The 27,247-nt window shown below is 46.0% G+C and overlaps 1 long non-coding RNA gene across 1 annotated transcript in view; it reads right to left on the minus strand.

Moving 5' to 3' along the window:
• Window positions 1-855: 855 nt before the first annotated feature.
• The window catches only part of LOC141271177 (uncharacterized), a 45,936-nt gene continuing 19,544 nt past the window's right edge, over window positions 856-27,247 (minus strand). Inside the window, exons 2-3 of the long non-coding RNA XR_012321856.1 lie at window positions 23,224-23,350; window positions 856-2,583 (exon numbers count right to left, since the gene is read on the minus strand). This is a non-coding gene — a long non-coding RNA (uncharacterized lncRNA). The remainder of the gene's footprint in view (window positions 2,584-23,223; window positions 23,351-27,247) is intronic.

Consider the following 27,247-nt stretch of genomic DNA (forward strand, 5'->3'; position numbering starts at 1 on the left):
TAAACAACGTTCTGCTGATTGCGCCCGGTCTGCCGCATACCTATTCTAGAATATCCGATGCGTTAGAATCGGGCCACCATCTAGTGGAATTATAACTGTCCTATAATTCATATTGGTTCACCACAAATATTGGCATCATATACAGTATCTAGGCTATGGCACCAATGTCAGATCGGTGGTAGACTGACCGCTGTGCAAAAGTGACACATTTGGCCCCGATACACGTTGCACAGACAGAGATGGCGCTATTCCACTGCTACTTCGCAGCATAAAAGTTGATACAGTTGCATTACAATCCATAAGTTCCTGCAGATGTAACTCGTGAGTAGCAAATAAAATCAAAGTCAGATCTTTATTTTACCTTTTCTTTTTTTTTTTTATTAATTATTTTACTGTAATCTATTATTATTTTTTTTTACTTTATTATTAAACTTTTTATTATTTATTATATTTAATATATTATTATATTATTATTTTATTATTTATAATTATTTATTATTACTTTTTATGAACTATTATTTTATTATAACTTTATTTTTGGCCATCTAAGAACGTATATATCTTTTTAGGAAACCTTTTAGATTACAATAAAATAATAAATAAAAAAAAAAAAGATAAAACAAAAGTTCTGCCCACCAAAGACAGCAGTTGGGGGGAGTCTGACCACTATCAGAATTAAAATAATGATGCAAATAAGATCAGCTTCTCTTTATCTGCTGCAGATGTACGGGCAGGGATCAGGCTGAGGCTACACGGCAGCTTTGGTGACACATCTACAGGTCGTGCGATGCTGCTGCTACCTCACAGTATAATGTACGGAAGTTGCTGCGAAACCAGAGATGAAGATCTGACTTTGATGGGACTGACTGAGCACCCCTCCTCCCTCAGCTTAAAGCTTTTTTATTTTCAGCCTACCCTTAAATTTGTAGGCTTTCAGCCCGGGAGAGACATATGAGGTTAGGGCTACGCCTTGTTGCGGCTGATGGGCTCTCATGAATTGGCCAATTTATGTGCTAAGTAGTACCTTCATTTCTTAACGTATTTTCTATAGCAGTATAATGCAGTTCCAATTTCATATATCCAATGTTTGCATATTATAGCGTTTCAGAGTGCCGCTGTATTTTCTTGGTCATAGCGAATAATCGTAATGGTTTGCACCTGTTCACACGTGTCTTATTCTGTTTGGAGGAGCTGGTCAGTTTTTTGATTTCTGTCCTTCATTTGCTGTCACTTCCTTTCGCCTGACAGCACACAGACACATCACAATCTATGGAGCTAATCACTGGTCCGCTGTTGTTTTATTTTTGTTGCTGCCTATGATCTTTCTAAAAAAGATCAGAAACAATTCCTCCTCTGGTCAGTTTTGCAGATCAAACTCACCCATTAATGTGAATGGTGCTGAGAAAAGAAATTGGATGGTTGTTCGTGGAACAGTCGCTGGCAGACGCTTGGGAAATCCTTGTAGTGTTATTTTTGTATATGAAAAACTGATGACACAAGGACGGTAGAAACTGACACATGGAACCAAAACGGATGAAAAACGGACACAAAAAGCCTGAAAGCGTGTTAGGAAAAGTTCACATCACGTTGTGTTCTTCAGTCAGCAATCTGTCAGTGGATTCCATCTTTTTGGTTTTTATCAAAAGAAGGTAGACAGCAGCGAAAAAAAAAAGTTAAAGATTTATCATTTTACATTCTGACTGACTCATCCCCCCAGCAAATGGATAAGTCAGACATAACCCCGGGCAAACAAGTAAGTGACCCGGCACAGGACTGCAATATACCAGACGTATAACAGTTTTCAGGATTGTTTCCATTCACTGACAGCAAGCAGGCATCCTGCCACTGGGCAGAGCGGATACACTTATTATTAACAAATGTGTTACACTGCGATCATGCATTTGAAAGTTTCCTACATGGAGATGTGATAGAAGGATTGTTCTGGAATAAACCTTACTGCAACTAGACCTTAGTGAGGGTCTCGGCAGTAAGGGTCTAATCGGTGAGGGTCTTGGCAGTGAGTCTCAGTAGTGAGAGTCTTGGCAGTGAGAGTTTCAGCGGTGAGGGTCTCGGCAGTGAGGGTTTTGGCAGTGATGGTCTCAGCAGTGAGTCTCAGTAGTGAGGGTCTTGGCAATGAGGGTCTCGGCAGTGAGTCTCAGTAGTGAGGGTCTCAGCAGTGAATCTCAGTAGTGAGGGTCTCGGCAATGAGTGTACCTGTGGTCGGACCTCCACCAATCAGGAACTCATACCCTTTCAAAACAATCAATGTTTCTAATAAGAACTGTGGATGTATCCAGAGCACCACATGACAAGAGGAGAAGACTATTGAAGGGGGTCGCACAGCACAAGGACATCACCGCCAGGATAGTCTGTACACAGGCTGGAAATATCTTCTGTAATCTGCAGTTGTTTCACTTGACAATCGATGAAGACGTGCTATTCATACCCAGGACTTCCCCTTCTATTCAATATTGTGAGAAACTTGTAAAACATTTTTAACCAGTGACGGTCACGTAGTGAAGCATGCCGCACATTTGTGCACGGACTTCAGGACATCATTGTGGAGCTGCTATTATTATTATCCTGAAAAGTAATGGGAAAAAAAACAAAACAGGAAAAATAAAGAAAGAGGAGATAGAGGCGGAGAAGAGCAAATCATCGGCAAAATGCAAAACACACAAACGCCACTTCCGATCAGAGAGGGTGGTTCACACAGTCCCAGGGGTTTCTCACAAGGGTCTTATTTTCGGTCTTCTATCAGTGGTTTTATTTCATTAAGACTAAGCAAAAAGCCTGGAAGTAGCCCTATTAAAGGAACCTTGTCTTCTTTTGAAAGAGGCTGTGATGCAATACCAGGCGTGGCCTATGCACAGGCGTGGTGCTGTCTAGAAACCCCCCCCCCCCAGATTACTTCACGTTTGATAGACAGCATAGAGCGGCACACCACCCAACTGACCCCATTATAAGTCATTAGGGTCCAGTAGCCAATGCTGTTTTCTGCCATGTTGATGGATCCAACACTGATCCAGAGGAACAAAACACTGGAATGCCGACACATGTGTGAACTGAGACGTGAACTTCTTAATGCAGAACCTGATTATTTTATTGTTACCCGGGGCCGATGTTTTACAAGCAGCCATGGTGATCGCCAGACATCGGCTATCCGGCAGCTTCTCTGTCCTCGCACATAAGCACTTGGGTAACTCAAACCATTAGAAAACAGCAAGGCCAGGGCTTACACCATAGAAAAGTCCCATCTCCAGGGCCATAAATAGAGCACATCCCAATATGGAAACCATATAAAAACCTAATGCTGAAACATACAACATACACTGCATACATGGAATACATAACATACAATGCTCACGGCAGCGCCCCCCCCGGGCTCAGGCACGTACGTCTAGGGGGGGTCGCTCGTCATTGATTCAGTACATGTATTTAGCTAGTAAAAAGATTGACCTGTGAATTCCCATGCGCCCGGCATTGTCCCATACTATACTTGAAGGAATCTCCCCTCGTAGTATAAGGAGGCGGCGCATCTATTTTTACACCGAAACTTCTGAAAAGTTCTGTTCACACAAAAAAAAGCTTCTTGTGACATTCTCAGATTTATGCACAAGAGACTTGAAAGGTCTGAAGTGACTGGGGGGGAATTAGTTTTGTGTTGCACACATCACTTCCTGACCAGACCTTTACTAATCACTTAGCGGATTGTATACTGGAGATGACTTTCCTATAAATCAGGAGCGGACATAGACAGAAGACGCCACTGTGCAAGATCGCTATACGGGCCCTTTACAGTCTAATATCTCATCATAATGCACAATTCCACCTGCCTTGGAGCTGGATGTGGCCCCCTTACCGCCTGGGCCCTTGTGCCACTGCACCAATGCTATGTCCGTCACTGCCATGAATGCTGTAATCTTACCAGCGTTTTCCTCAATGGATCATTAAGAAGGCAGATCTCAGTGGGAATGTTCTGTCATCTTTAATTGGACTTCTACTAGATCAATGGGTTCATTTCTTACCAGGCAGTCATTAGATGCAGAGTCAAATCAAAAAGTCCGGAGACGCCTGGCCAGCATATTCCTGTACTCATTCCCCCTCTGTTTTATGGGTCTGGTGTAAATAACAAGTAGAAATGCCATAAAATGTACAAAACAAATAAATGTGCCATACTCTGCCGTATAAAACCAACATAATGTACAAGACTCAGCGCTCCCATCTACGACCTTATAAAACCTTCATAATAGCATAAAACACAGTAAAGAACTGTAACAGAAATATACGACAGCCGTCCCTCGCCCTCATGTGACAGGACACAGGACGAGGGTTTACAATAGATGCTTTCCTGTCCGGCGCGGCCTTCTGCTGGACTGACAGCTCCTGTGATTGAGGTTACACGGCATAGAGGCTGTCAGTCCAGCAGAAGAATGGTGGCAACTCACTAAGGCCAGTAGTGTGAATGTATATGAGGGATCACACTCTGCAGTTATAGATCAAACATATGATACATAAATATTGACGTCCAGGATACAGATAGATAACACCTCAATAAGTAAAGAATGCATTAAAAGTTGGGGGGTGGGGGGGAGAAGGGGGTTTGAGGGAGACGCACATAGAGCATTTGAGTGTTATCGATGCTTGTGATAGACAGGATGATATGCAAGAAAAACTTATATAAGATAATTACAGAAAATTATTAAATAACCACGCTGGCTGATCATAGTGGTCCCTATTAATTAGATGAAACAACAATAATTTTGTTGTTCGTTGAGACCATTCGGAGTCAAGGTACATAACCTGTGTAGTGCCGGCGTCCCTGCCCTCTGCTAGGCAGGGACGCTGCTCCTCTCACCGCTCTGCTCCGTGCCCGGCTTCCTCCCCCCGCTCTGCTGTCAGCGCGCGCTCCGTCCCGGCGTTCTCCTCCTGCTCTGCTCTCAGCGCGCGCTCCTTCCCGGCCCCTGTGCTTAGGGCGCGCGCGCGCGCGCTCCCCTCCTCTTAAAGGGGCCGCGCGCGCCGCCCTAAAGAGTCCCCGGCCAATGGCCGGAGGACTTCATCATATATAAGGCACCTCCTCCAAGATGGAGGTGCCCGAGCAATGTTGTTTGCACCTGTGTCTCACCTGTGCTTCAGCCCTCAGGTCCCGTTGCCAGTTACCTGCCAGTTTCCTGCTAGTTACCTGCCAGTACCTGCCAGTTACCTGCCTGATTCCTGTCTGAATACTTGTTACCTGTCTGCCAGTCTGAGGTCCGACGGTCTGCCTTACTACTCCTGTCAGTCTGTCTAAGGACCAGCCTGCCCGCTCACCTGGGAGCGCTTCTCCGTTATCTGCCTGCTTGCCAGCCCGGTGGCTCCGTTGTCACGTGCTGTGACCACCAGCTATCTCAGAGACTCTTGCCCGCTCACCTGGGAGCGCATCTCCGTTACCTGCCTGCTTGCCAGCCCGGAGGTCCCGTTGTCACGTGCGGTGACCATCAACTATTCCAGAGACTCTTGCCCGCTCACCTGGGAGCGCTTCTCCGTTACCTACCTGCCTGCCAGCCCGGAGGGTCCGCCGTCACGTGCCGTGACCACCTGCTATTCCAGAGACTCTCGCTTGCTCACCTGGGAGCACACATCTACCACCTGCCTGCTAGCCTACCCGGAGGCTCTGCCATCACAGGTCGTACCTACCCCTTACCCAGAGACTGCCCTGATCACTTGCCGTAACTCCCTGTCCGTTCACCCAGAGACTGCCACCCGCTCCCTTACAAGGGCCGCCCCCTTGTATAGTAGCTCAGAGGTTCCGCCTCCCGGACCCGTTACAGTTTGCTCGGGCCATGGAACCCGGTGGCACCCAAGCTCCCTCGCTCTCGGACCTCGCTCTTGAACTGTCCCATCAGAGGTCCCAACAGGAGGCCATCCTGGGTCACCTGCGGAATGTTAATACTCGCCTGAACACTCTGTCTGATCCACCAACAACCTCCGCCAGTGCCATATCTTGCAATCCGGCGGCTCCGCTGCTCACTAATACTATGGTATCCTACCCCGGACCCCGGCTTTCTGCACCTCCTCGCTTCGGAGGCGACCCCGTCCAGGCTCGGGGCTTCTTGAATCAGTGCACCCTGCATTTTGAACTTTTGTCTTACCAGTTTAACTCCGACCGGGCCAAAATTGCCTTCATCATGTCCCATCTCACCGGGGAGGCCCTGGCCTGGCTGAATCCTCTATGGGAGAGAGGAGACCCCCTGGTGTCCAACTTGCCTGCTTTTCTCACGGCTTTCCGGAAAGTCTTCGACGAACCCGGACGGAAGACCTCATCTGCATCATCGTTGCTACGCCTCCGTCAGGGGAGTCTCACCGTGGGCCAATATGCCATACGGTTCCGTACCCTTGCCTCGGAGCTGGCCTGGGATAACGACGCTCTGGTTTCCGTCTTCTGGGAGGGTCTGTCCGGCCGTATTAAAGATGAACTTGCCGGTCGGGACATTCCTACCACTCTCGATGACTTAATAACTCTTGCCACCCGAATTGACCTACGGTTTCAGGAGCGTGCCAAAGAGGTCACCCGTGAGAGAAGGATTCCACGTTTAGCTCCTACTTTCCAGAAACCCGTCATTCCCTCCATCTCTCCCCAGGTACACTCTCCTGAGCCTATGCAGGTCGACCAGACCAAGATGGTCAAAACCCGTCAGGACTCACGCCGTGCCGAGGGGAGCTGCTTCTACTGTGGCAGTAAGGAGCACCGGATCCGTGCCTGCCCGGAGAGGTCGGGAAACGCCTGTGTCTAGGTTCGCTCAGAGAGGTCCACCTAGACAAGAATAAATCCTCTCCATCCCTGCTGTTGTCAGTTTCGATCATCTACGGGGAGAACCGCTATTTCGAACTAGCCCAACTTGACTCTGGAGCAGCCGGGAACCTTATTTCACAGTCCCTGGTTGAGAAATACCGCATCCCCACCAAACCTCTGGCGGTACCCTTGTCTGTCGCTGCCGTGGATGGGGGCCTCTTACCTCGCCCCATTCAACTCATCACCGAATCCATTACCCTGCAGGTGGGAATGCTGCATTCTGAAAGTATCTCCTTTCATGTTCTGCCTGGACTCTCTCACGCCCTCTTGCTAGGTCTGCCCTGGCTCCAGAGACATGCACCCGTGCTAGACTGGCAAACCGGAGAGGTCCTTCGCTGGGGACAGGACTGTCATAAAATCTGCCTGGTTCCCGTCCATCCCGTTCGTCCCTCTCCTACCCCAGCTAATCTACCTGGACTTCCGATTCCTTATTGGTCTTATGCAGATGTCTTTAATAAAAAGGAGGCAGAGACATTACCACCACATAGACCATACGACTGTCCCATCGATCTGCTACCCGGTACTACTCCTCCCCGTGGGCGTATCTATCCTTTATCCGCTGCTGAGACCCGGTCAATGTCCGAATATATTGAGGAGAATCTGGCCAGAGGATTCATCCGGAAATCTACCTCCCCGGCGGGAGCAGGCTTCTTTTTCGTCAAAAAGAAGGACGGCTCTCTCCGTCCCTGTATAGACTATAGAGGCCTAAACCTGATCACGGTGAAGAATAAGTACCCCCTTCCGCTCATTCCAGAATTATTTGATCGTCTGAGGGGGGCTAGGATCTTCACCAAACTGGACCTTCGTGGGGCGTACAACCTGGTTCGTATTCGTCAGGGGGATGAATGGAAGACGGCATTCAACACCCGGGACGGCCACTATGAATACCTGGTAATGCCCTTTGGTCTCTGTAACGCTCCTGCCGTCTTTCAAGAGTTGGTCAATGACATCTTCCGGGACCTTCTCTACTCCTGCGTAGTGGTGTACCTGGACGACATCTTGGTCTTCTCTCCGGATCTCCAGACTCACCGGAGGGACGTTCGTCAGGTCCTGCTCAGGCTAAGGCAGAACCATCTCTACGCTAAATTTGAGAAGTGCCTCTTTGAGCAGACCTCGCTTCCGTTTCTGGGCTACATTATCTCTCAGACCGGCCTTCAAATGGATCCTGAGAAACTGTCTGCCATCGAGAAATGGCCCCGACCGGAGGGGTTGAAGGCCATTCAGCGTTTCCTGGGCTTCGCCAACTACTACCGCCTCTTCATACCACACTTCTCTTCCCGGACGGCCCCAATTTCTGCGCTCACCCGTAAAGGTACTAATCCCAAAGAGTGGCCACCCGAAGCAGAGGAGGCCTTTCTTTCCCTTAAACAGGCCTTCTCTTCCGCCCCGGTGCTGCATCGCCCAGATGGCAACAAGCAGTTCTTCCTGGAAGTTGACGCCTCCTCCTCTGGAGCCGGAGCGGTACTTACTCAAAAATCATCTTCCGGGAGGATGGTAACTTGTGGCTTCTTCTCTAAACTCTTCTCCTCCTCTGAGCGCAACTATTCCATAGGAGACCGAGAGTTATTGGCCATCAAACTGGCATTGGAGGAGTGGCGTTACCTGCTCGAGGGGGCTCTTCACCCGGTAATAATTTACACTGACCACAAGAACTTGGCTTACCTCCAGCATGCCCAGAGACTTAACCCGCGCCAAGCCCGGTGGTCCTTGTTTTTTGCTCGTTTTGATTTTGTCCTTCATTTTCGCCCGGCTGACAAAAACGTCAAGGCGGATGCCTTGTCTCGATCCTTTCTGGTGTCTGATCTCGAGGAGGATCCGAAACATATCATCGATCCCGCCAGAGTAATGCAGGTGGCTCCCGTGAGTCTAAATCGTCTTCCTCCTGGTAAGACGTTCGTACCAGTACCTGATCGGGAGAAGATTCTACACTGGGGTCATTCGTCTAAACTAGCTGGCCACGCCGGTCAGAAAAAGACCCTCCAGCTTATTACCCGGCACTACTGGTGGCCTAACCTGCACAAGGATGTAATAGACTTTGTTTCTGCCTGTGTGTCCTGCGCCCGCAACAAAGTTCCGAGACACCTGCCGGCCGGCCGCCTCCTACCTCTGCCAGTACCTGCTGCCCCCTGGCAGCATATAGCGATGGACTTCATTACTGATCTGCCCGTCTCTGCCGGTTGTACGGTCATTTGGGTGGTCGCTGACCGCTTCTCCAAGATGGCTCACTTCATTCCACTGCCAGGTCTTCCGTCTGCACCCGAGCTGGCTAAAGACTTTATCCGCCACATCTTCCGTCTTCATGGCCTGCCCCGTCACATCGTGTCGGATCGTGGGGTACAGTTCACTTCCCGTTTCTGGAGAGCCACTTGTAAATTGCTGGACGTCACCCTGGACTTCTCCTCCGCTTACCACCCACAGTCTAATGGTCAAGTGGAGCGGATCAATCAGAACCTGACCAGTTACCTTCGGCACTTCGTTAATGCCCACCATTCTGACTGGGTGGATCTCCTGCCATGGGCCGAATTCTCGTACAACAATCACGAGAGCGAGTCTTCCTCCAAATCCCCGTTTTTTGTAGTCTACGGTCAGCATCCTCGGATCCCGTTTCCCGTCTCCACCTCGGCGGACAATCCGGCTGCGGAATCTCTTGTTAACAAATTTTCCTCCATATGGGAGAGTACCCGGTCCGCACTCCTTCTGTCATCCGAGCGTATGAAAAGACACGCTGACAAAAAACGTCTGGACCCTCCTCAATTCCGCCCTGGGGATAAAGTCTGGCTCTCGTCCAAATATGTCCGGCTCAAGATCCCTTCCTATAAGTTAGGGCCTCGGTTCATCGGCCCACTGGAGGTCATCAGTCAGATCAACCCGGTGGCCTATAAATTGAAACTCCCGGCCAACTTACGGATCCCTAACTCCTTCCATGTGTCTCTCCTCAAACCTGTGGTACTTAACTCTTTTTCCAAGTCTACAGGTACGCCTCCTGCTCCGGTTTCTGCTGAGGACGAGTTTGAGGTAGAGAACATTCTTGCCACCAAAAGGGTAAGAGGAAAGACCTTTTTCCTGGTAGATTGGAAGGGGTTTGGTCCTGAGGAGAGAACGTGGGAGCCCCGGGAGAACATCCATGCCCCTCTCATCCTAGCTAAATTTCTGTCTGGCCTAAAAAAGGGGGGGCCTAAAGGGGGGGGTACTGTAGTGCCGGCGTCCCTGCCCTCTGCTAGGCAGGGACGCTGCTCCTCTCACCGCTCTGCTCCGTGCCCGGCTTCCTCCCCCCGCTCTGCTGTCAGCGCGCGCTCCGTCCCGGCGTTCTCCTCCTGCTCTGCTCTCAGCGCGCGCTCCTTCCCGGCCCCTGTGCTTAGGGCGCGCGCGCGCTCCCCTCCTCTTAAAGGGGCCGCGCGCGCCGCCCTAAAGAGTCCCCGGCCAATGGCCGGAGGACTTCATCATATATAAGGCACCTCCTCCAAGATGGAGGTGCCCGAGCAATGTTGTTTGCACCTGTGTCTCACCTGTGCTTCAGCCCTCAGGTCCCGTTGCCAGTTACCTGCCAGTTTCCTGCTAGTTACCTGCCAGTACCTGCCAGTTACCTGCCTGATTCCTGTCTGAATACTTGTTACCTGTCTGCCAGTCTGAGGTCCGACGGTCTGCCTTACTACTCCTGTCAGTCTGTCTAAGGACCAGCCTGCCCGCTCACCTGGGAGCGCTTCTCCGTTATCTGCCTGCTTGCCAGCCCGGTGGCTCCGTTGTCACGTGCTGTGACCACCAGCTATCTCAGAGACTCTTGCCCGCTCACCTGGGAGCGCATCTCCGTTACCTGCCTGCTTGCCAGCCCGGAGGTCCCGTTGTCACGTGCGGTGACCATCAACTATTCCAGAGACTCTTGCCCGCTCACCTGGGAGCGCTTCTCCGTTACCTACCTGCCTGCCAGCCCGGAGGGTCCGCCGTCACGTGCCGTGACCACCTGCTATTCCAGAGACTCTCGCTTGCTCACCTGGGAGCACACATCTACCACCTGCCTGCTAGCCTACCCGGAGGCTCTGCCATCACAGGTCGTACCTACCCCTTACCCAGAGACTGCCCTGATCACTTGCCGTAACTCCCTGTCCGTTCACCCAGAGACTGCCACCCGCTCCCTTACAAGGGCCGCCCCCTTGTATAGTAGCTCAGAGGTTCCGCCTCCCGGACCCGTTACAACCTGAAAATCCACTGACATTCCTTTTGGAGTAAAAGCTTATTCCAATCACCCCCTCTCTCATTTTTCCGGACCACCTCTAATACACAAAAGGAAACTGCGTTCGGGTTATCAGAATGATATTCCCTAATGTGGCGGGCAAGAGGGGTATCCCTCTTGTGTCGCACATCCCCAAGATGTTCTCCAATTCTTCTCCGCAGTTCCCTTTTGGTTTTCCCAATGTAATTCTTGGGGCAGGGGCAAGTTGCCATGTATATTACTCCTTCAGTCTTGCAATTTGCAAAATCCCTCATGAAGAAGGCCTTCCCCCCGATACTCCCAGTAACGCTTTTACATGGTCTTAACCATGGACAAAATTTACAATTTCCGCATGTAAAGGTACCGCATGTTCTACGTTCAAGCCAGGACCCCTGTTTAACCCCTTTACAGCCCATGACGTATTAATACGTGTCTGCGCCCTGGGCTTTAAGAGCCTGACCCATATTAGTACGTCATGGCGATCGCGCGCGCACACAGGCTGTGCGGGTGGGCGCGATCGCCGCCGGGTGTCTGCTGATTGTCACAGCTGACACCTGATACTATGTGCAGGGAGCGGTCCCGCACCGCTCCCGGCACATTAACCCCCGCAATGCTGTGATCTAAGTCGATCGCAGCATTGCGGTGGCAAGGGGAGGTGATTGCAATACTCACCTCCTCTTCCGGCCTCTACCGCTGTCTGCCGGGGCTTCCCGGGTGTTGCCATGACGACCCGATGTCGTCATGACAACATCCGGGTCACCAGGCAGCAGGAACATTGTTTGGTCATGCGCAGTGCACGACCAAACAATCTTCTCATTGTGCAGCGCTGACTGCCTGCTTGGCACAGGGATGGTGCTCCATCCCTATGCTATGCAGGCGATCAGAATAAAAAAAAATGAAAGTCCCACAGTGGGACAAAGTAAAAAAGTGTAAAAACTGTCAGAAAGTGAAAAAAAAAATAAATTGTAAAAATATTTAAAAAAAAATAAAAAAAATAATCCACCAAAAATAAAAATATAATGTACCCATCAATAAATATTATTATGAAAAAAAAGCAAACAAACAATAAAAGCACACATATTTGGTATCGCCGCGTCCGGAACGACCTGACCTATAAAACGGTCCCACTAGTTAACCCCTTTAGTGAACACGATAAAAAATAAAAATAAAAAACAAAGCAAAAAACAATGCTTTATCATCATACTGCCAAACAAAAAATGGAATAACACACGATCAAAAAGACGAATATAAACAAAAATGGTACCGCTGAAAACGTCATCTTGTCCCGCAAAAAACAAGCTGCCATACAGCTCCATCATCCGAAAAATCAAAAAGTTATAGCTCTCAGAATAAAGCGATGCAAAAAAATTTTTTTTTCTATAAAATATCTTTTATTGTGTAAAAGCGCCAAAACATAGAAAAACTATATAAATGTGGTACGGTTGTAAACGTACTGACCCAAAGAATAAAGCTGCCTTATCAATTTTACCACATGCGGAACAGAATAAAAAAAAAAAAAAAAAAAAAATTCCTGAATTGGTGGTTTTTGATCAAAAAATGTCACATGCCTGAAAATGGCACCAATAAAAACGTCAACTCGTCCCGCAAAAAACAAGCCATCACATGACTCTGTCGGTCAAAATATGGAAAAATTATAGCTCTCAAAATATGGCGATGCAAAAACTAGATTTTACAAAAAATGCGTCTTTCAGTGTGTGACAGCTGTCAATCATAAAAACCCCATATGATTGTGGTATCGCTGTAATCGCACCGACCCGAAGAATAAAGTCGTCTAATCACTTATACCGCACGAGGAACGGCGTAAAAAATAAACTCTCGGGTTAGGGTTGTGCTAGGGTTAGGGTTGGGGTTAGGGTTGTGATGGGGTTGGGATTTTTTTCAAAAGTAATAAAAAAAGATGACGATATGGCGACTAGTGTTGAGCGCAAGTGCTCGCTACTTGAGTTTGCATCGGGTGCTCTGGTATGCATTGAGTATCGTGGGTATTTGAGTGACATGCTCGAGTCTCTGCCCCATATGCTTCGCGGCCAAAAAAACTTTGCGGGGATTGCCTGCCATGCACGAGCGATCCCCGCATGTTTTTTTTGGGGTGTCTAATAACCGTGAAACAAGCGGGGCAGGGACTCGAGCATGTCACTTGAGCACACGCAGTACATGGTGCATACCTGAGTACCCAATGCAAACTCAAGTAGCGAGCACTTGCGCTCAAGACTAATGACAACTTATTCAATATGATGACCTAATGTTATCAAATTCTGTGCCGTACCTCTGGGTTCAAAATGTTCACTATACCCCTTGATAAAATCCTTGAGGGGTCTAGTTTCCAAAATGGGGTCACTTGTGGGGGGTTTCCACTGTTTAGGCACACAGGGGCTCTCCAAACGCAACATGGTATCCACTAACAAATTGAATGAAAAATCGGCTCAAATTGTTAGCGGACACCATGTTGCGTTTGGAGAGCCCCTGTGTGCCTAAACATTGGAGCTCCCCCACAAGTGACCCCATTTTGGAAACTAGACCCCCCAAGGCACCTATCTAGATGCATAGTGAGCACTTGGAACCCCCAGGTGCTTCACAAATTGATCCGTAAAAATGAAAAAGTGGAAAAAAAGATACTTTTTCATTTTTACGGATTAATTTGTGAAGCACCTGGGGGTTCAAAATGCTCACCACCCATCTAGATAAGTTCCCAGGGGGGTCTAGTTTCCAAAATGGTGTCACTTGTGGGGGGTTTCCACTGTTTAGGCACATCAGGGGCTCTCCAAATGCAACATGGCGTCCGCCAATTATTCAAGCAAATTTTACAATCGAAAATTCAAATGGCGCTCCTTCCCTTCCGAGCCCTGCCGTGCGCCCAAACAGTGGTTTTCCCCCACATATGGGGTATCTGCGTGCTCAGGGGAAATTGCACAACAAATTTTGGGGTCCATTTTTTCCTGTTACCCCTGCAAAAATAAAAAAAATTGGGTCTAAAGTAACATTTTTGTGAAAAAAGTTAAATGTTCATTTTTTTCTTCCACATTCCAAAAATTCCTGTGAAGCACCTGAAGGGTTAATAAAGTTCTTGAATGTGGTTTTGAGCACCTTGAGGGGTGCAGTTTTTAGAATGGTGTCACTTTTGGGTATTTTCTGTCATAAAGACCCCTCAAAGTTACTTCAAATGTGATGTGGTCACTAAAAAAATGGTTTTGTAAATTTTGTTGGAAAAATGAGAAATCGCTGGTCAACTTTTAACCCTTATAGCTCCATAACAAAAAAAAATTTTGGTTCCAAAATTGTGCTGATGTAAAGTAGACATGTGGGAAATGTTATTTATTAACTATTTTGTGTGACATATCTCTCTGATTTAAGGGCATAAAAATTCAAATTTTGAAAATTGCAAAATTTTCGAAATTTTCGCCAAATTTCTTTTTTTTTCACAAATAAACGCAAGTGATATCGAAGAAATTTTACCACAATCATAAAGTACAATATGTCACGGAAAAACAATCTCAGAATCAGGGGGATCTGTTGAAGCGTTCCAGAGTAATTACCTCATAAAGTGACAGTGGTCAGAATTGTAAAAATTGGCCTGGTCATTAATGTGCAAACCACCTTGGGTTGTAAAGGGGTTAATAGGCCGTTTATAGAGACCGTGGACCAAACGGTCCCGAATGGATCGTCCTTTCCTATAGGTAATGCTAGGATAGTCAGAAACAATCCCCTTGAGATCTGGGTCCATCTTAAGGATACCCCAGTATTTACGGACAATTGTAGACACCTCATTTGCCCTGCTGTCGAACGTACCAATAATTCTGGGTGGACCATTACCATCATCCTCATTAGTTATCGGATATAGCAATTTTTGTCTATTCTGACCACTGGCATGAATGTAAGCTGTTTCGATAACCTTATCAGGATCTTTTTTTAATCAAAATAAATGAGTAATATATTCTAGCGGTACTCTTAGTGGCTAATCTTGCTATTATGATCTATGACTGTTATATAAGAATAGGCTTTTGTGAGAGACTCTGAATGGTTGGGTCTCTCTGGACTACATTTCGTCTTGTTAGACGTTATAGCCTATAGCTTGATGTCTTTCTATATATCCATCTGAGCTAACAGCATTTGATCATCTTTTCACAAATTTTATGTCTATTTCTATGTTATACAGTATTTGTTTGTGTTCCTTAAGGCAATATTTTAATGATATCTAGTAAAGGTTATTTTTTATGTTTTTTTTGATGTGAGATATAATTATATACCCATGAGGTTATCCTATTTCTGTAATCTGTTGTTCATTTAGACCCAAGGGGGTCAATGATTCCATCCAAAATATCCACCTACACTCACTAGATATTGGTCCATGCCAGTTGGGGGTGTGACCGGAAGCCGCGTCATTGGCACGTGTTGCCGGAAGTTGCGTCACTGGAGCGCAGCTGCGTTCAACCAGGACGCTGTGGTAATATCGAGCAGCACATTGGTTCACGCTAGTTTGGGGAGTGACTGGAAGCCGCGTCACTGGCATGTGTGACCGGAAGTCGCGTCATTGGAGCGCAGCTGCAATACGTCAATTGCCTTATTGGGTATAGGAGCATGATTGCTCCTCCCGGATATGACCCTTAGACTCCTGGCTCTAATTGGTGGGTGGTTTTGGCACGCTATTGCGGCTATATGAATGGGGGTATCTACTACAATGGTGAATCAGGCATTCACTCTGATGGCTCATGGCCAATACATTGCTATTGCCGATGCTCCTACTATGGTGTATCTCCTAATCTGTCCCCTGATGAACCCTGAATGAGGAGAGGGTGAAATGCGTTGGGATAGCTGTTGGCATCATCTATGCCTGAATTTTTGGGACCTTTTCCTATGCACTGGTACAACCTATAGGACTCTGTCTGAATTGAATTTTCCGGCCTTTATCTGCAAGCAATCTACTATCTACTTCAGATAAGTTCATTTTTTTCTCTTTTAGTATTCTGGAGAGTGTCTTTCTCTTTTGAGATTATTTATTATCTCTTCATGTATATCTTTTGACAGAGACCTGAGTATATGCAGCATTTGGAGTATATGCAACATTAATTATATGCATATAGACAATTTATTTTTGATCTGGGCGGTACCACTGCATAGGATAAAGAAAATATTTCTATGTTAATCTATGTTAATGTATGTTTGGTGCAAGGGCCTAATAGGGCAAGTAAGGGACGGCCGACGTGGAGCGGGGACACCAAATCGTCTCGCTAGGGTGATAAACGTCCGCTGTTAGGCAGGGTCCTAGTTGCTTTAGGGTTACCTAGGGCCGGCCTGAATGACATTATTTGAATATACTCTTGATCAATACCCTCTTTTGCACAAATATTCTTATGTTTTTTGTCCATTATGTGACCATTAGTTGGTCTTTTAAAGTATCTATTAAAAGTTATATCTTATTCTGTTTTTTTTTTCCCTTAAGGAGCTACATGTGCAAATAAATCATTTTTTTTTCTTTTTTTTGGGGTGGGGGTGGGCGGTAAATTCCTGCTGACAGATTCCCTTTTAAATAGACCTGCTGAGTATGGAGTACAGGCAAAACTTCTTGGGAGAAAGGTATGCAAAAACATAAGAAACTATCTTACAAATATCACATAGGAAAGGAAGCGAACCTAGCCTATGAATCAATGTCAGCGCGTATCACAGCATTCAAAAGAGAGTCAGAGGGAAGGATCCGCCTGTAAGGAGTCGCAGAAGACAATTCTGGCAAATTTGGGGCCGATCCAGATCAAAAAAAAAGAGGGTGAGGGGCTTAAAGATCCTTATTGCACTGACAGCACGGTTGCTCGGTTTGTCGATGTAATCCCAGACTTCTCCTGTTGTTCCGGCATTCGTGTATTTAAAGATGATCTTTATTACATACACAGCAGGTAACAATGTACAGATAATTGCTAGTGTCGCAGTCATAACAACCTGCGTGATAAATAATTTACTGAATGTTGTAATCCATAAAAAAAATATAAATTAAAAGGTAATGTATAGACCAAAAATGATGCCCACATAAAAAAAAAAAATAAAAGCTGCAGTACAATGACTTTTCCCAATAATATAAATTAAAAGGTAATGTATAGACCATAAATGATGCCCACATAAAGTATAACTCGTCCAGCAAGGAAAAGAAAAAGCCTCATTTAGGGATGTGCAAGAAAATGAAAAAATGTAATGATCTTCCAAAGGTTAAAATAAATGTAAGTAGAGTTCACCAAAGTGTTAAAGTAAAAACATAAGTAATAGACAAAACTTAAAGGAGTTTTCCATATTATCTGTCCACAGCCAGCAATTATTCCTGGCTGTTCCAGCTCAGTGGTCATCGGTGTGATGCTGGGGTTAGACAATCAGTGGTCATTTAATGGCATCTGACCAACATTCTGAGCACACAGAACAATAGTGATTCCAATCATTCTGTCCCTACAAAACATCATGTTGTCAGCAGCACATCTCTCCTTTATATTGTGCAGCCAATAGTGTTGTTTTTTTTAATGCAAGCCTAAAAATGATCACACCTGAAAAATGATGAGTCTGTAGTTGGGAATGAACATTCCTCTTCCCAGATTACTGGCCACAAGAAACAGGCAACTAAACTCGCTGGAATGATGGAGAGTAAATGGGATGTTTGCCCTCTTAGGCTATGTGTACACGGTGCGTTTTTTTTTTGTGCGTTTTTGATACGGTAAATCCGCACGGAATTGGCTCCAAAAATGCATTGTAAACCTTATCCCAGCATTTCCTATGAGATTTTGCAAGATCTGTGCACAGGATTAGGATTTTTCCTTACAGAATTTCATGTGCAAAAAAAGAAGCAGCATGTCCATTCTTTGTACGTTTTTGCGTGCATTTTTCCTATACAATGCATTGGAAAAAAACACATGGCATATCTGCAGGCAAAAACGCACAAAAAAACCCCATCAAAACCGCAGAACCGCTGCAGAAATTTCTGCAAGCAAATCCTGAACGTGCGCACATGAAGCTCTGTCTGCGCTGATCCTTACACAGCTGCAGTTTATTGTAGAGTCTCAGTGCAGACAATACTCTGTTGTAGGCCAGGACCCCACTATCAGTATTCGGTCAGTATTTTTTCTCAGCAGTGGGAGCCAAAACCAGGAGTGGGTGATAAATGCAGAATTGGTGCCTTGTTTCTAGTCTACCTTTTCTCTGATTGTTCCTCACCTTGTTTTGGCTCCCACTCCTGAGAAAAAATACTGACCGAATACTGATAGTGGGGCCGTGGCTTTACATTGTTTTCAGTCTTGGTGGCTGTGAACAGATTTTTTAAATAATGAGGAAAACCCCTTTAGGCTATGTGCCCACAATGCAGAAATGCTCAGGATTTTTTCCTGAGCGTTTCTGCATCTCCCTGGCAGAAAAAAACGCATGCGGATTGTGCATGCGGATTGTGCATGCGGATTGTACATGCGGATTGTGCATGCGGATTGTGCATGCGGATTGTACATGCGGATTGTACATGTGGATTGTGCATGCGGATTGTGCATGCGTTTTTCCTGCCAAGGACATGCGGATGTGAAGCGTTCTTCACTTGCATTTCCGCATGCGGGTTGACAAGCGATTTTAGCATAACTTGGAAAGTGCTTGACAACTTGCTCACACTATATAAATCCATGCAACCGGCATATATAGTGTGACCAAGTTAATAGTTAAAAAGAATGGTAAAAAATAAACATTATACTTACCTTCTGATGGCCCCCAGTCTCCTTCTCCAATGCGTCCAGGCTCCCCAGCGGCTCGCGATGGTCTAAAAGAACCTTCTATGACGTCATTTAGTCATGTGACAGGTCACGCGACCTCCGACGTCAGAGGTCAAGTGACCTATCACATGACTAAATTACGTCATGGAAGGTCCTTTTAGACCATCGCGAGCCGCTGGGGAGCCTGGACGCATCGCTGAGGAGACAGGGGCCATTGAAAGGTAAATATAATGTTTATTTTTTATTTTAAATTCTTTTTTTTACAGGTACTTATGGCACCCGAGTCTGGATGAGAGTCTCCTCTTCTCCAGACCCGGGTACCATCCGCACATTGAATCGCTTAATATCCACATGAGCACATGTAGTCATGCGGATATTAAGCGATTCAATGCAAGTCAATGGCGGCAAAAACGCAGCATTTACACAAAATTAATGGTTATGCTGCGGATTTTTACGCAATGATAATCCGCAGCGGAAATTTCCGCAGTATGTGCACAGCACATGCGGATTATCATTGGGGAACATGGCAGACCTTCTACCAAGCGTTTTTTAAGCGTTTCCGCGGTGGAATTGCCCCTGCGGAAACGCTTAAAAAACGCATCGTGGACACACAGTCTTAGGCTATGTTCACATGTTGTGGTTTTTTTTTAATGCAAATTTTCAGCTGTGTTTTACAGTACCAGCAAAGTCTATGAGATTTCAGAAATCTCATGCACACACCTTGGTTTTTTTCCCTGACTGTTTCGTCAAAGATTTTCAGCAAAAAATGCAGGTATCAGGTTTTGCTGCATTTTTGGTGCGGAAGTCGACTCAGGTTATTTTATTTATGCACTAACCTTTATCAGCACGCACAAGAGACAAATGTAACCTGACAAAAACGCGGTAAAAAAAAAAACGCAGCAAAAGCTCAGAAAAAATCATCAAAACCTGCTTTTTTTGACGTCGCTTCTTTACTGCCAAAAGAGCAGGTTTTGCCTGCAGAAAAAAACTGTGTTTTACTTCATGACGAAAACATTTCTGCCAGATGTGACGTGACTGTAGATGTTTTTAGTCTGTTTTGTCTTTTTTGGTTTGTTTTTTTTTCACTATTTTTTCCTCCTAGGCTTCTCTATAGGACTTCAAGAATGCCAAATAAATAAAAAAATCTTATAAAATACAGCAAAAAAGCACTGAAAAAGTACATGAATGAGGTCTAAGGTGTTTGGTTTTATGCATATAACAGTCTTAATAATTTTAAATATCTCTTCTCATTCTCAGTGAGTTGGGAACTCGCTTACATCCAGAGATGATACTTTTTACAGTGGAACCTTTGTTACAATGTATCCAGTTTGGACAATCTTCTGTGACCTGAACACATCAGCAGATATCTTACTGTGCTGGCTGTTTGCTACAATGTATCAATCAGTCTGGTGTCCACAGCTCTGTGCTGGTATAGGGGTATATAATATCAGCATTAGAGCATGTTTGCCCCCTACTAACGTGCAGATGCTGTAGATATCCATGCTATGACACCATGGTGGCCGTCCAGGTGGGCTGCAGTCTGACAATGGTGCTCTTCTTACTCGGCCTCAGCGCAGTATTGTGCACAGCCGCTTCTCACGGCGGAGGACGATGAGCAGCATATGGTCACCATCAGCAGGCTTTTCATCAAGTTACTTGGCTCAGCTCAAGCAAACTGCCCTGAGAAGCCCCTCACTATTCATCCTCATCATCAGAGAGACAGAACAGGGAGATCTACACTGGGGTCCTGGGGAGGAGATCAGGGGTCTCAGCAGATATTCCTGGATATTTAGAAGGTCATGTAACAATGTATACTGACTGAATATATTCCTCTTCCAGGAGGGTTATAACATTTGGAATTGATGAGTTAGGCCACGGCCCCACTGTCAGTATTTGGTCAGTATTTTTTCTCAGGAGTGGGAGCCAAAACCAGGAGTGGGTGATAAATGCAGAATTGGTGACTTGTTTCTATTATACCTTTTCTCTGATTGCTCCTCACCTGGTTTTGGCTCCCACTCCTGAGAAAAAATACTGACTGAATACTGATAGAGGGGCTGTGGCCTAAGTCATCATTCAGACAGTGAACTTTTCTCATATGTGGAAAAAACTGACCAGTGCACTGGACCAGATTTCCATCCATTTGTGCTCCGCTGCATTTTTACCACCAGTGCGAGATTTGTTTTTTCTCATACGCAAAAATAAAAATTAGTTTCTTCTACCCATTAAAACAATAAAAAACAGCGAGCACATGGATAAAGCACAGGGGTTTTTTTTTCACTTACCCATAGACTTGCATTTTTTTTTGTTGTGGACACTCAGTCCACAGAAAAACACGGACATGTGAACAGCTCCATAGACTATAACGGGCACATGCTCTATCTGTGAAATGTATGGAACGAACAAGTACACGAAAAACAGACATCTGAATACAATGAGCGTGATATAGGGAGGGCAGGTCTCTGCTGGTTACAGGGATGATGGGAGTGATACATTGTATGTGATGGGAAGATTAGATTGTAAGCACATCGATATGGGGATGATGAGAGTTATAAATTCTTTGTTGCGTCAATGGCCCAAACTATGCGCTTTCCAGTGCAGCAAGCAGAGGAGTCTTTGCCTCTTCAGCATCAGAACAGCGCAGGTGCATTGAAGCTGGTTGGATCCAGCTTCAGATCAGAGCTTACAAGACCCATTGGAAAGTGCTTGTAAGCGCTGCTCTCCTTGCTTAGGCCAACACTGATAGACTGCAGTGGTGGCTGGTAACCTAGGCAACGGAGCGATAAACCATAGAACTTAAAATCCCTCAATTCTTGGGAAAGGAAAGGACTTTTATAAAATAAATAAATAAATAAATGTCAAAGTTTCTTGTTTTTTACAATCACTTTGCAATTTTAACCCTTTCAGATGATGAGATGGTTTCTGGAGAATAATGGCACACATTTACGCCTGTTCTTGACATAAAATGTGGCAGAAAGTCAGAAAAGATGAAATGCTACAAATTTGCAAATAACGTTTTTTCGTTCCTCGGCAAATTTGAAAAGTGACAAGAAAAAGGGGCAGAAATCCTAAAAAGGGTCAGAAATGTCCGTGCGGAGACACGTGGGCTAAGTGCAGGGGTTGATTCGATTTTATGCCACAGGACAGTGGATATATACCATATTTATATACAGATGTATATACCAGTCATTGGCGCATCATTTATCAGCTAAGGACATTTGCCAGATTTGTGAGCAGCCCATTTGGCAAGTGGCGGCCCTCCTGCGGTCACTGAACGCCGGGCTTGGCTGGTGCATTGCCGCTCGTGTGATGCCCTACGCAGGAAGAGCCGCTCATACAGCTGCGTGTCTCCCCCGGCACCTGTTCATCGCAGCCTCACTCATAAAAACGCTTGTTTAAGATTCCTGTATGATTCTCCATGACTGCTCACATTCCCGGCCCCGACACATGACATAAAACAATGGGGATCATTATAGATGGAGCAGGGCAGTATGTAGGGGCTTTCAGCGTGTAACGTGGGATCTCTGGTACACGGTGCAGCTCTCAAATGGCAGAAAGTACAGGAGAGGGGCCAGGACCACCTACACTGAGTCCCCACCCAATCCCCCCTCCCCAGGGGGGTCGCGATCCGAGCATCCCCCTAAAATAGCCAAATCATGTACACTAGTAACCTATTGGATGACATCCATCGTCCTGCATCCTGCAGGAGCTGCCACCCAGCTTTCTAGGGACCCGGACTGTTTAGTGGCCAGTGTGAACTTGCACCTACATGTTGCATGCATATCAGCTTATATTCCAGTTTGTTTCTTTAGGTTTTTTTTTTTATAGGGACCCTGGATGGAAGATAAAGTTGTTATCTCTCCTACAGACCAGTCAGTGTAAGTCTTATGGCTCTTTTTACCCCCAAATCAATAAATAAGCGCAATAACTGTTTCTATGATGGCATGAAATTCATCACTAAAGGTTGCTCCTCGCCCAGTGAGAACAGGAGATAACATGCGGCCGATAACATGCACTGAATAACTGGATACTGTTGAAGTATCACTTTAACATAAAAATACACCAAAAGAACAGATGGGCATTTTTATGATGAAGTGATACTTTTTAACTTTCTAGATAATGGGATGTTAATCAGATTGACATGTTTCTTACAAAAAAAGGTTTGTTATTTGCTATTTTATATTTAATATTTATATGCTTTTATATATTTTTTAATATATATATGAATAAAAATGAGAACAATGCAGGATGAAGCACTCCTCCTCTTCCTCCTCCTCCTCCTCTTCCTCTTTTGTAACCCCTCCTTCTCTAACTCTGGCAAAGGGCTATAAAAGAAGGGTCAAATTCATTTTTTCCATACACCTGAAGAAGGCTGCAAACAGCTGAAACGCGTTGTGTATATAGTTTTTTATGTTTTATATTAGTGTGAATGAAACAATTTTACTTACAAGCAACCTGAAGTTCCTGCACCTTGATCTCTCTCAGTGGCAAAGACAGCGCCATCACCTGGTTCTCCTTTTTGGATATGGAGAAAGAAAGATTGTATTAGCTCCATCCTCATCATTGGTTGTTGACCTGTGTGATCAAGTAATTTGGGGCATTAATAAATGTGTCCTTTGTGTAAGAATTAAATGCTTATTTTTATCATAAATGATGGGTGATAACTTGAGGGGTGGTGGGGGTCCGGCTGCTGGGAATCCCACTGACCCCGAGAACAGGGATGTGAAATGCCCAGTCAGAATGGAGTGATGGCTGAGCACTGACGATGTCTTTATCCAATCTCGAGGAGACCACCAGAGAGAGTAAATGGAGTGATGGCTGAGCATTGACGATCTCTTTATCCAATCTCGAGGAGACCACCAGAGAGAGTGAATGGAGTGATGGCGGAGCACTGATGATCTCTTTATCCAATCTCGAGGAGACCACCAGAGAGTGAATGTAGAGATGGCTGAGCATTGACGATCTCTTTATCCACTCTCTATGAGACCACCAGAGAGTGAATGTAGAGATGGCTGAGCATTGACGATCTCTTTATCCACTCTCTATGAGACCACCAGAGAGAGTGAATGGAGTGATGGCTGAGCATTGATGATCACTTTATCCACTCTCTATGAGACCACCAGAGAGAGTGAATGGAGTGATGGCTGAGCATTGAAGATCTCTTTATCCACTCTCTATGAGACCACCAGAGAGTGAATGGAGAGATGGCTGAGCATTGACGATCTCTTTATCCACTCTCTATGAGACCACCAGAGAGAGTGAATGGAGTGATGGCTGAGCATTGACGATCTCTTTATCCACTCTCTACGAGACCACCAGAGAGTGAATGTAGAGATGGCTGAGCATTGACGATCTCTTTATCCACTCTCTGTGAGACCATCAGAGAGAGTGAATGGAGAGATGGCTGAGCATTGACGATCTCTTTATCCACTCTCTATGAGACCACCAGAGAGAGTGAATGGAGTGATGGCTGAGCATTGACTATCTCTTTATCCACTCTCTACGAGACCACCAGAGAGTGAATGTAGAGATGGTTGAGCACTGACGATCTCTTTATCCACTCTCTATGAGACCACCAGAGAGAGTGAATGGAGTGATGGCTCAGCACTGACGATCTCTTTATCTACTCTCTATGAGACCACCTGAGAGTGAATGGAGAGATGATGGCCATGCGCTTGAGTATGAATCCAGACGTGTGCAGCCACTACTCCATTCTCGGGATCAGTGGGGCTCCCAGCAGTCAGACCACCACCAAGTTATTACCAATACCTTTTATCAATGATAATTTTTAATAATATTAATAAGAATTTAAGCATTTTCAGATAATAGTCATATTTTTTAGCTCTCAAAGGCTACAAACCAGAATAGATCTGGTCTGTGCTCCCTGAGCTGCAGGTTGTTACAATGTATCAGTGCAGGTAAGGATAAACATAGCCATCTCCATGATGCCAAAATCCAGGCTGACATGCAGTTCTACCCAAAAGAGGCTTCTCAATTAATTGCCTGGTAATGTCCAACATGTTCGCTAGTAAATAACAATTTTACGTGAAAAAAAAAAACCACTTGTTGAACTTGGCGTGATGATCGTCCACTACGCGTGTCCTTACCATGAGGACGTGTAGTCCGGGACAGGAGAGAGTATTATAGCTGTGCTGAGCTCAGAGGATCAGACGAGGATCTAGAAATCTTCTGGTCCCGATGCAAAAACTGCTCAATAAGAGCGTACGCCTGATAATGAATTTCAGCAGCCGCACGTCACCGAAAGAAATGTATCTCAATCAGTGTCTGGAGTTCGTTTCTGACATTTTGGACAAATAAACGCAACAGTTTAAGGCTTTATGACCGAAAACTGGCAATAACTGCGTGATAAATGGAGGTCCTTGTTCACACCATTAGTTGGCTTACTCTCCCAGAAATGTTGTCATTTTGTTGCATTTTTTTGTCGCACGCTCTCTTGTTAACCCACGCCTCTCTCCGATAAAACAACACGTTTTCAGTGAGGCCACATCCCCTAATCGGACAAGTCAAAAAAGTCTAAAACCTCAGAAGTATGGTGCAAGTCAAGAAAGACCAAAGTTTTTTTTGTGTAAATTATGCCAGAATTCTGGTGAAGTTAGTGTGATACATAAGCCCCATTGTGTCGCTATTATTACATTTCAGCTCCATAAATAAATGACCCCCTATACACTGATTACAGGTCCCATTCACATGTCCAAGTTTTACATGCACATTTTTTTTCTGGATAGAACATGTACTCATTTTAGTCTACAGACCTTTTGGTCTGGGAAAAAAATGACTTGTCTGATTTTTATCTGATTTGCGGATCATAGACGTCCATTCAACTGAAGGGATTCACAAAAATGGTCAGGAAACAAATGGCATCTGTGGTGTGTCAGTCTGCTGCATACTTTTCACTGATTGATATGAGAAGATTAGGAAAACCTCAATGCAATCAAGTTCAGCTGACGGCTTGTTCCAAAAATCCCAGAAACACAGGAAAACTCGACTCATCTAAGTTCCCTGAGGGCCACTGCCAGACTCCTCTGTGTCCTCCAGACACCTGTGTCCTCCACGCTCCTCTGACCTCTAATTTGATGAATTCTCTTTGTGTCCGCCAATCAGTTATGTGTCCTCCAGACTACCCTGTCCTTCAGTGTCCTGTGTGTCCTCCACTCTCTTGTTTCCTCCATCCTCCTGTGTCCCCCACTCTCCTCTGTGTCCTACATTCTCTTGTGTTCTTCAGACTTCTCTGTGTCCACAATTTTCTTGTGTCCTCCACTGTCTTTTGTCCTGCAGACTTCTTCGTGACCTCTTTTCTCGTGTCCTTCAGATTCCCCTGTGTTCTTCAGACTCCGCTGTGTCTTCCACTTGCCTGTGTCCTCCATTTTCGTGTTCTCCACTCTCCTCTGTCCTCCATTCTCCTCTGTCCTCCATTCTCTTGTGTCCTCCACTCCCATGTCTACCATTCTTCCTCGTCTTCCACTCTCCTCGGTGTCCTCTAGACTCCTGTGTCCTCCATTCTCATGTCCTCCACTTTCCTCTGTCCTGCATTATCCTGTGTCCTCCACTCTCCTCTGTTCTCCATTCTCTTGTGTCCTCCACTCCCCTGTGTCCTCCACTCCCCTGTGTCCTCCACTCTTCTCGTGTCCTCCACTCTCCTCTGTTCTCCATTCTCCTCTGTTCTCCACTTTCCTCTGTTCTCCATTCTCTCGTGTCCTCCACTCTTCTCGTGTCCTCCACTCTTCTCGTGTCCTCCACTCTTCTCGTGTCCTCCACTCTCCTCTGTTCTCCATTTTCCTGTGTCCTCCACTTTCCTCTGTTCTCCATTCTCTCATGCCCTCCACTCTTCTCGTGCCCTCCACTCTTCCCTGTGCCCTCCACTTTCCTCTGTTCTCCATTCTCCTGTGTCCTCCACTTTCCTCTGTTCTCCACTCTTCTCGTGTCCTCCACTTTTCTCGTGTCCTCCACTCTTCTCGTGTCCTCCACTCTTCTCTGTTCTCCATTCTCCTGTGTCCTCCACTCTCCTCTGTTCTCCATTCTCCTGTGTCCTCCACTCTCTTGTGTCCTCCACTCTTCTCGTGCCCTCCACTCTTCTCTGTGCCCTCCACTCTTCTCTGTGCCCTCCACTTTCCTCTGTCCTCCACTTTCCTCTGTCCTCCACTTTCCTCTGTCCTCCATTCTCTCGTGTCCTCCACTCTTCTCGTGCCCTCCACTCTTCTCTGTGCCCTCCACTCTTCTCTGTGCCCTCCACTCTTCTCTGTGCCCTCCACTTTCCTCTGTCCTCCACTTTCCTCTGTCCTCCACTTTCCTCTGTCCTCCATTCTCTCGTGGCCTCCATTCTCTCGTGTCCTCCACTCTTCTCGTGCCCTTCACTCTTCTCGTGCCCTCCACTTTCCTCTGTCCTCCACTTTCCTCTGTTCTCCATTCTCTCGTGTCCTCCACTCTTCTCGTGTCCTCCACTCTCTCGTGTCC

The sequence above is a fragment of the Phyllobates terribilis genome, unplaced genomic scaffold, assembly GCF_046119375.1.
Source record: "Phyllobates terribilis strain yellow unplaced genomic scaffold, ASM4611937v1 Scaffold_5__5_contigs__length_657084704, whole genome shotgun sequence".
NCBI classification, from domain to species: domain Eukaryota; kingdom Metazoa; phylum Chordata; class Amphibia; order Anura; family Dendrobatidae; genus Phyllobates; species Phyllobates terribilis.